General features: G+C 43.3%; 1 long non-coding RNA gene across 1 annotated transcript; it reads left to right on the top strand.

Annotated features, from left to right (window-relative positions):
• The first annotated feature begins 880 nt into the window (after positions 1-880).
• On the top strand, positions 881-7,451 carry LOC148005914 (uncharacterized). The gene is made up of 2 exons (XR_015620977.1): positions 881-1,428; positions 1,902-7,451. It is a non-coding gene; the product is annotated as an uncharacterized LOC148005914 (long non-coding RNA).
• The last annotated feature ends 3,094 nt before the right edge of the window (positions 7,452-10,545 follow it).

Raw genomic sequence — 10,545 nt, forward strand, 5'->3', positions numbered from 1 at the left:
TTTCTGGATCTTTAGTTCTATTCTATTGATCTACCTGCCTGTCTCTGTACCAATATAATACAGATTTTTATCACTATTCCTCTGTAATACAGCTTGAGGTCAGGCATGACGATTTCCCCAGAAGTTCTTCTTTTGTTGAGTATAGTTTTTGCTATCCTGGGCTTTCTGTTATTCCAAATAAATTTGCAGAGAGCTCTTTCTAACTCTGTGAAGAATTGAGTGAAATTTTGATGAGGATTGCAATGAATCCATAGATTGCTTTTGTCAATATGTCCATTTTCACTATGTTAATCCTGCCAGTCCATGAGCATTGGAGTTCTTTCCATCTTCTGAAATCTTCATTTTTTTTCTTCATAGACTTGAAATTCTTGTCATACAGATCTTTCACTTGATTGGTTAGAGTCAAATTGAGGTATTTTGTGTTATGTGTGATATTGTGAAGAGTGTCATTTCCTTCATTTCTTTCTCAGATTGTTTAACCTTAGAGGAAGACTAGTAATTTGTTCCAGTTAATTTTATATCCAGCCACTTTGCTGAAGTTGTTTATCAGGCTTAGTACCTCTCTGGTGGAATTTTTGGGGTCATTTAAGTATACTATCAGATCATCAGCAAATAGTGATATTTTGACTTCTTCCTTTCCAATCTGTATCTCTTTGACCTCCTTTTGTGGTCTGATTGCTCTGGCTTGGACTTCAAGTACTATATTGAAATAGTGGTCAGCTTTTTCTCCTCCCTGATTTTAGTGGAATTGCTTCAAGTTTCTCTCCATTTGGTTTGATGTTGGCTACTGGTTTTCTGTATATTGCTTTTATTATATGTAGGTATGGGCCCTAAGTTTCTGATCTTTCCAGGACTTTTAATGTAAAGGGATGTTGTGAAGGGTTAAAATTTCTAAAAGTTAGTCATGAACAAAGTCCAGACATGCCTGAGAGAATTTGAGATAGGGCTCACTGGCCCGACTATCAACTCCCAAGGACACTGGCCATCTGGAGCCACCCCCTCCCCTTCCTTCACTCCCTGAGGATGGGTCATCCCCCTGCTGCAGTGAGATGAGTTGCCCTGCCCACATTGCTGAGATGCTAGATTACACGTATGCTTTGTTGATGTAACTCCGTGCCAAAAGTAACTGTGCACCCTTTGTATTAGCCAATTATGTGTATCCACACGAAACCCCTGGTTTTCCCTATATAAGCTCCTGCCTAGAGAGGCTCAGGGCTTGACTCAATCTCCTGTGTGAGATACGTGTCAGCCCGAGATCTCGTAAATAAAACTGCCTCTTGTTGATTACATCAAGACCGGCTTCTCGTGTTTCCTGGGGGTACCTCAACCCGTGACTGGAGCGAGAGTCTCCCCAAGTCTGGGGGTCTTTCATTGGGGGCTCGTCCGGGATAGGAGCATGACCCCCGGAGACCCGAATGCCTCTTGGAGGTACGTTAGTGTGAGTGCTGGAAAGCGGCCGCTGTGTGAGTGTGTGTGTGAACTAAGTCCTGTAGTCTGTGTTTTTCAGTACCGGTTTAAGGTCTTGGTGCACTGTCTGGGCAGAAGAAGACTTCCCACCCTGTATTTGAGTGGATGGGCTTCCCACTCTGTTGTTTTTGAGTGTACTCGAGTGGATGGGCTTCCCACTCTGTTGTTTTTGAGTGCACTCGGGTGGATGGGCTTCCCACCCCATTGTTTTTGAGTGCACTCGGGTGGATGGGCTTCCCACCCCGTTGTTTTTGAGTGCACTTGGGTGGATGGGCTTCCCACCCTGTTGTTTTTGAGTGTACTCGGGTGGATGGGCTTCCCACCCCGTATTTAAGTGTGCTTGGGTGGAAGGGCTTCCCACCCCGGACAGACGCCTGTGAGTAGGTACTGGGTTTCTACTTCGAATAGCTGTTTTCTTTTTGTTCTTTTTTTAGATGGCGGAAGTGAGGACGCCCCAGTTCTGGGAGACGTCCCACGAGCCGACTTTTGTCGGGAGGACCCGGCAGGTGACAGTCAAAGAGATCTGACTGTGACTTGACTTCGGAGGTCGTGTTCGGCTGCCTATTTAAGTATAGGCATGGACAAGTGTGCTTAGATGTGTTAGTGTCTGTTGTCTGTATTCTGTTTCTGTGTTTGGTATCCCAGAAGCAGCTAAGGTTAAGCTGCAGTTTGGGCCAGGTACTGAAGGTACCAGGCATCTGTGGAAATTGGTTATAGGATGCTTTGTCTTTGTCTTGTTTGTCTGGTTTGTTTTCTGTGGTATTGTCCAGTGTCTTTTTGGCTTTTGTTTCGTTTTTGGACTTGGACTGATAACTGTGTTTGAAATCTTGGACTGACGACTGTGTTTGAAATCATGAAACTGTTTGTTTTGTTTGTCAAGGAGTTTTACTTGGTCCTCTTGGTGCTTAACTTAAAAGTTAAAAATAATTTGCTTGAGAGAAATTGTTTTCTGCCGGGGAGTTTTATCTTTCTCTCTTGAGCCTCCTCCCCAAGGAGAGCTGCCCCTCTCTTTACTCCCATTGTCCAGCCCAGCTGCTGTTAACCGTAGTGTATGAAGGACTCCAGGTTAGCGAGTGATCCGTCTGAAGCAGGCATTAACAAGAACCTGAAAGCTTTACCTTAGATCCTGAAGAAAAATTCTCCCTGTGGCTTAAACATTCACAGCTTCTAAGGAAGGGACAACACAGAGTAGGAAAATGTAGGGGCTGAGGGTTGTGAGCATACAGGCCTACTAGCAAGCTACAGGCTGCGCGTGGGCAGCAGCGCAGCTCTGGCCAAGTGAGCGCAAGAGGAGTTTCAAGGTAAGGAGGCTGGCTGGGGTTGGCGCTTTGACAACAAAGATAGCGTAGAGTTAGTGGTTGTATTATGAGACTTTTGGCCCTGAAAAAAAAAAAAATTCCAGTTGCTGCCTTCAGTGGCCAGACCTTCAACACTTGCTCACAAAAGGAGAGTATTAAGAGAAGTTCTTTAAGGGAGCCTGCCTTATCTGCTGGCCCTATTCCAAGAGAGGAGTTGATCTCCAACATTAAGTAACCTTCCCTGTTAGTCATCATTGACATGGAGAGTGCCTTTGATCCTATCCCCACAGCAGCCAGTTCCTGCCCCTGTGGTCAAAATGCCCCAGGTTGGGGGGCAGAGAAGCCCCTAAAATAGTTTCAAAGAATCTGCAACAAACTGTGAAGAACTTTGTTTTGCCAGTCAAAATTTAGAATTCAGTCTTTGGCTGTGGCCAAGGTCAGGATTAATGTTTTCTTTTCCATGGGCCTTTAACCCAGTGAGACAGCTTGGTAAAGGACTACTACTACAGTCCTGATAGCCCCAGGTGAACTGGTTACAATTTCTTTTGTCAGCCACTTAGTATCTAACACCCAGGTTCTAACCCTCTCTCCACCCTTTTGTTATTAGTTCTTACTAGAAGCCTAGTGTCCTTCAGAGGCTGGGTTTACTGAGAGACAGAGCCACTGAGCTGGCACTGAAGGGAGGTACTTCTTAAGTAAAATCTAAGTCCAGAGAGATAGTCGATAACAGATCAGCTGCCTCTCTGCTTGCCTTTCTGTTTCACAGGAACAAAGCTTGTGCTTATTTCTACAACGGCCTTTTTGTCCCAAGAAGGCCTCCTGGTTTAGCTGTGTGACTAAATGCTATTTGTCCTCTTCAGTGGACCTCTATTCTCAAGATTCCCTTGTTTTCTCACCATCCCATTTGAGATGCTTGTTAGTAACTGTTACAGGTCTTCTTTACCACCGAGGAAAGACGGAATCCTACTAGAGGCCAGAAAAAATGTTCCAGACACGGATGGAAGGCCCTCACTTCTGCCTGTTGACTTCAAAACGCCTAAAGGTAGGGAGTGCCAGGTCTGCCGCCAGGCTCCAAGGGTGGATCTCAGAGGGGCTAGAAAATGCCCCACCAATTTGGCTAAAGTAAGAAAAAGATATAAAGAAAAAGTTACAGAAACTTGAAGGGTTAAGCTAAGTCACTGAGAGAGTTGTTGTAAGTTGCAGAGAAAATAAGGTTGATATATGGTTCAGGGTCGGTGCACAAAAGTAGACAACAACTAATAGCTGTAGAAGAAGATACAGACAGAGAGACTGAGGAAGAGAAAGAGAAAAGAAGGTAAAAAGAACAGGAAGCTAAGGAAGAAAAGAGACAAGAGAGGAACATATACTGGCCACAGTAGTTAGGGAACCTAGGAAGATAGTACCTGGCAACAGAAGAGAATTCCTGGCTAAAGATCGGTGTGCCTAATACGAAGAAAAAGGACACTGGGTCAGGGACTGCCCAAGAAAGAACAAGAGGGGCCACTGGAGAGCTTCTTGGTCCTAGAGTGCTGGCTATGTACAGAGATAGAAGGGAAGTGTGGATACAGGGACCCAATGCTCTGTGCTCCTATGTCCCCCCACCAGTGGGCCAATATCCAAAGACCTTGAGTGCAAGGGGCTACTGACAACGAACAATACTTATGGACTGCCCGAAGAACAGTGGACCTTGGCGTGGGCCGGGTAACCCACCCACTAGTTCATGGTCATCCCTGACTGCCCCTATCCCTTGCTCATGAGAAAATTGCTCTCCAAAATGGCTTGTGTGGGCTAAAATGGCTGGGTGAGGCCATGTGTATACATATCTACAGACTGTGTATGTGGAGCTTAAGACCTGTCTCAGTGCACCAGTACCTGATGCTGGGAGATGTGTGTGTGTGGCTTAGTGCCGTTCTGCCTGGAACACATCATTCCTGCCAGCCAGGCTCTGACAATTATCACCCAATCCAGGACTTAAACTGCGGTAGAGTGGCTGATGTTTTGCCTTTAAATGAAATGTACCAGAGGATGGGATCACTGATCAGCTGACATGGACTAGATTCTCCACCTGTTGGGGGTAATCTGGTCACCTTGCTGCCCAATCCTGACCTGGAGCCACCACAGCACAAGTGTCAAGCACTGACAGAAGCCCATGGGTGGAGGAAAGACCTCTGCGACTGGCTGACTGACCCCTGATGAAAGCCGAGGACCTTGTCCACAGACGGGAACAGTTCTCTTCATGAAGGTCAGAGATAAGTGGGTGCTGCCGTGGTGGACAACACAATGTCATCTGGGATGGCTGAACTTCTACCCCCCAACACATCAGCACTGCAGATGCCTTTACCATCTCTTGGATGCCCTGGTGAAGCCAACAACTGTGAGTACTATTCATTGCTCAGGATATCAGAAGGAAGAGATTCAGTGGCATGGGACAGTAACAAAGCAGATAAAGTGGCTCGAAAAATGGCTATGCAGGAGCCTATCCTGGTTACAGGCCTACAAGAGACAGCCACTGGGAACTGGGATTGGACTAAGGGATGGCCTCACTTAAAATGTACAATGGAAGAAAAGGCCCAAATTGCTTAAACGAAAAAAAAAAAAAAAAGACAATGACACACTTGAGGGAAAACTATATTCCTCAGAGAAAGGTATGTCAATAAGTAAATGCTTAACAAGAAACAGGACAAAGAGACCTAGAGAGTTTAGTCAAAAGTCGAAGTGAACTTCACTGAGATAAAACCAGGAAAATATGATCACAAGTATCTCCTAGTGCTTGTAGATACCTTTTCAGGAATAGACAAAAACTTTCCTCACCAAACAAGAGACGGCCTCTACAATCATCAAGAAGATACTGGAAGAAATCTTTCCCCCGATTTGGAATGCCCAAGGTAATCTGGTCAGACAATGGCCCTACTTTCGTTGCCAAGGTAAGCCAGGGTGTGGCCAAGTATTTAGAGGTCGATTGGAAATTACATTATATTTACAGACCTCAAAGTTCAGGACAGGTAGAATAAATAAATAAGACTCTAAAAGAGACCCTGTTCAAATTGACCATGGAGACTGGCGCAGACTGGGTGACACTCCTTCCCTCTTGCTCTCTTCAGAGCAAGAAATACCCTTTCCAGATTCAGCCTTATCCCCTTTGAGATCTTATATGGGGCCTCAGCTCCCCTGACTGTATTAGATGATGTTACTGAACCAACATGTCATAGTAATAATGATTTATGTGCCAGGCTAAAAGGCCTACAGGTGATACAGAAAGAAATCTGCTCACAGCTGGCAGCAGCCTATGCCCCAGGGACCTCCGAGACATCTCATCCGTTCCAAGTTGGAGACTGTAAATATATACAATGACATGGAGCCCAGACACTCAAGCCTCGCTGGAAAGGACCGTACCTGGTGCTGCTGACCACCCTGACAGCCGTCAATTCTCAGCCCTCCCCAGCCGCATACTAGCTGTTGGGGCTGAGAGTTGGGACCTAGAGGGACACTCAGATCTTCAAAAAGCTCCCTAGACTTACACATCAGATAAGTGACTGGGAGGTTGTTATAATGCTCACTTGAGGAGTGTGCTTTAGAAACAAGAATTTCATGTTTGCCCTGGGTTCCATTGAGAAAAATATAGAGATAGGCTTGATTTCTATTACAAATGATGTAACATTACATATGTTAATACTCCTAACACTTCTTGGGGCTGTGCCTCAGGGACCATAAGTTTAAAAGTTCTAAGATAGTCATGACCTTGGTGTATAGGTTTAGATAGTGTTCAGATTGGAATCCTAAAGACTTTTTAGCTGACCTCCAAGAATACCTAACCTCCCTCTCAGAGGTAGTCCTTCAAAATAGGAGAAGATTAGACCTGATATTCCTTAAGGAAAGAGGGCTAGGTGCCGCTTTGAGAGAAGAATGTTGTTTTTACCTCGATCACTCCGGGACCATTAAAGATTCTATGGCTAAACTTAGGGAGAGGCTGGACAAGAGACGACGAGAACGAGAAACCACTGATAACTGGTTTCAAAGCTGGTTCGATAGGTCCCCATGGCTTACCACCCTGCTGTCAGCCTTAGCTGGTCCCTTGATTATCCTCCTCCTTTTGCTCACTTTTGGGCCCTACATCGTTAATCGCCTTTTAGCTTTTGTTAGGGAGCAGATTAGTGCTATACATGTCCTTATGTTGAGACAACAGTATCGGGCTGTATCGGGCTATACGGGATAAAGAGCCTCTAGACGCTAGACTCGTAGTCCTAAGATTAGGACTATTCACAAGGAATAGAGGGGAATGAAGGGTTAAAATTTCTAAAAGTTAGTCATGAACAAAGTCCAGACATGCCTGAGAGAATTTGAGATAGGGCTCACTGGCCCGACTATCAACTCCCAAGGACACTGGCCATCTGGAGCCACCCCCTCCCCTTCCTTCACTCCCTGAGGATGGGTCATCCCCCTGCTGCAGTGAGATGAGTTGCCCTGCCCACATTGCTGAGATGCTAGATTACACGTATGCTTTGTTGATGTAACTCCGTGCCAAAAGTAACTGTGCACCCTCTGTATTAGTCAATTATGTGTATCCACACGAAACCCCTGGTTTTCCCTATGTAAGCTCCTGCCTAGAGAGGCTCGGGGCTTGACTCAATCTCCTGTGTGAGATACGTGTCAGCCCGAGATCTCGTAAATAAAACTGCCTCTTGTTGATTACATCAAGACCGGCTTCTCATGTTTCCTGGGGGTACCTCAACCCGTGACTGGAGCGAGAGTCTCCCCAAGTCTGGGGGTCTTTCAGTTGAATTGTATCAAAAGCTTTATCAGCATTTAATAAGATGATCATGTAGCTTTTTTCTTTGAGTTTATTTATATAGTGTATTATGTTGATGGATTTCTATATATTGAACCATCTCTGCATGCCTGGGATGAAGCCTACTTGATCATGATGGATGATCATTTTGGTGTGTTCTTTGATTTGGCCTGCAAGAATTTTATTGAATATTTTTGCATAGATGTTCATAAGGAAAATTGGTCTGAAGTTCACTTTCATTGTTGGGGTTTTCTATGGTTTAGGTATAAGTGTAATTGTGGCTTCTTAGAGGAATTGGGTAGTGTTCCTTCTGTTTCTATTTTGTGGAATAGTTTTGACAGTACTGGTATTAGGTCTTCTATGAAGGTCTGATAGAATTCTCTTCTAAACCCATCTGGTCCTGGGCTATATTTGGTTGCCAGACTTTTAAAAACTGCATCTATTACTTTAGGAGTTATGAAACTGGTTAGATGGTTTATCTGATCCTGATTTAAATTTGTTACCTGATACCTGTCTAGAAAATTGTCCATTTCATCCAGATCTTCCAGTTTTGTTGAATATAGGCTTTTATAGTAGGGTGTGATGATTTTTTGAATTTTCTCAAATTCTGTTGTTATGTCTTAGTTTTATTTCTGATTTTGTTAATTTGGATACTCTTTCTGTACCCTCTGGTTACTCTGGCTAAGGGTTTTGTTGATTTTCTCTCTCTCTCTCTCTCTCTCTCTCTCTCTCTCTCTCTCTCTCTCTCTTGGACCTTACTTTTTTTCCCCATCTTTATTAACTTGAGTATTTCTTATTTACATTTCGATTGTTATTCCCCTTCCCAGTTTCTGGGCCAACATCCCCCTAACCCCTCCCACTCACCTTCTAGATGGGTGTTCCCCTCCTCATCCATCCCCTATTACCACCCCCCAACAATTCCGTTCACTGGGGGTTCAGTCTTGGCAGGATCAAGGGCTTCCCCTTCCACTGGTGTTCTTACTAGGCTGTTCATTGCTACCTATGAGGTTGGAGCCCAGGGTCAGTCCATGTATAGTCTTTGGGTAGTGGCTTAGTCCCTGGAAGCTCTGGTTGCTTGGCATTCTTGTTCATATGTGGTCTCAAGGCCCTTCAAGCTCTTTCAGTCCTTTCTCTGATTCCTTCAACGGGGGTCCTATTCTCAGTTCAGTGGTTTGCTGCTGGCATTCGCCTCTGTATTTGCTGTATTCTGGCTGTGTCTCTCAGGAGAGATCTACATCCGGTTCCTGTCGGCCTGCACTTCTTTGCTTTGTCCATCTTATCTAATTGGGTGGCTGTATAGGTATGGGCCACATGTGGGGCAGGCTCTGAACGGGTGTTCCTTCTGCCTCTGTTCTAAACTTTGCCTCTCTATTCCCTGCCAAGGGTATTCTTGTTCTCCTTTTAAAGAAGGAGTGAAGCATTTGCATTTTGGTCAGACTTCTTGATTTTCTCAAAGAACCAGCTCTAGGTTTTACAAATTATTTGTTGATTTTCTCAAAGAACCAGCTCTTGGTTTTGTTGATTCTTTGTATTTCTGTTTCTACTTGGTTCATTTTAGTTCTGAATTTGATTATTTTGTGCCATCTACTTCTCTTGGGTGTATTTGTTTCTTTTTGTTCTAGACCCTTCAGTTCTACTGTCAAGATGTTAGTGTGTGCTCTCTCCAGCTTCCTTTTGGAGGAACTATGAGCTATGAGTTTTCATGTTAGCATTGCTTTCCATGTATTCCATAAGTTTGGGTATGTTGTGCCTTCATTTTCATTAACTTCTAAAAAAATCTTTAATTTCTTTATTTCTTCCTTGACCAAGTTATCATTGAGTAGAGCATTGTTCAGATTTCATGTATATGTGGGCTTTCTGTTGTTTTTGTTCTTATTGAAGATAAACCTTAGTCTATGGTGATCTGATCAGATGCATGGGATTATCTCAATCTTCTTTTATCTGTTGAGGCCCATTTTGTGATATATTATATGGTCAGTTTTTGAGATGGTACCATGAGGTGCTCAGGAGAAGTTATACTTCATTGTTTTAGGAAGAAATGTTATATGATTATCATATGTATACATATGATAATCCACTTGGTTCATAACTTCTGTTAGTTTCACTGTATCTCTGTTTAGTTTCTGTTTTCATGATCTGTCTGTTGATGAGAGTCCATAATTGATGTCTCCCACTATTATTGTGTAAGTTCAGATGTGTGCTTTGAGCTTTAGTAGAGTTTCTTTTATGAATCTGGGTGCCCTTGCATTTGGAACATAGATGTTCAGAATTGAGAGGTCATCTTGATAGATATTTTTTCCTTTGATGAGTATAAATTGTCTTTTCCTTATCTTTTTTGATAACTTTTGGTTGAAAGTTGATTTTATTCCATAGTAGAATGGCTACCCTAGTTGTTTCTTGGGACCATTTGCTTGGAAAATTTTCCCCTGCCTTTACTGTGAGTTAGTGCCTGTCTTTGTCACTGAGGTGGCTTCACTGTATGCAGAAAATTCTGGGTCCTCTCTGAGTATATAGGCTGTTAGTCTATGTATTTTTATTGAGGAAGTGAGTCCATTCATGTTAAGAGATACTAAGGAAAAGTGATTGTTACATCCTGTTACTTTTGTTGTTAGAGGTGGAATTATGTTTATGTGGCAATCTTCTTTGGGGTTTGTTGAACAAAAAAACAAAGGATTAATTTATTGCTTTTTCTAGGGTATAGTTTCACTCCTTGTATTGGAATTTTCCATCTATTATTCTTTGTAGGGCTGGATTTGGGGGAAGGTATTGTGTAAATTTAGTTTTTTCATAGAATATCTTCTTTTTTCATCTATGTTAATTGAGGGGTTGGCTGGGTATAGTAGCCTGGGCTGGCATTTGTGTTCTGTTTGAGACTGTATGACATCTGCCCAGGATCTTCTTACTTTCATAGTCTCTGTTGAGAAGTCTGGTGTATTTCTGATAACTCTGCCTTTGTTTTTTTTTTTTTTTTTTTTTGGTTCTTTTTTTCGGAGC

The sequence above is a fragment of the Rattus norvegicus genome, chromosome 5, assembly GCF_021556685.1.
Source record: "Rattus norvegicus strain SHRSP/BbbUtx chromosome 5, alternate assembly SHRSP_T2T, whole genome shotgun sequence".
In the NCBI taxonomy this organism is placed as follows: Eukaryota; Metazoa; Chordata; class Mammalia; order Rodentia; family Muridae; genus Rattus; species Rattus norvegicus.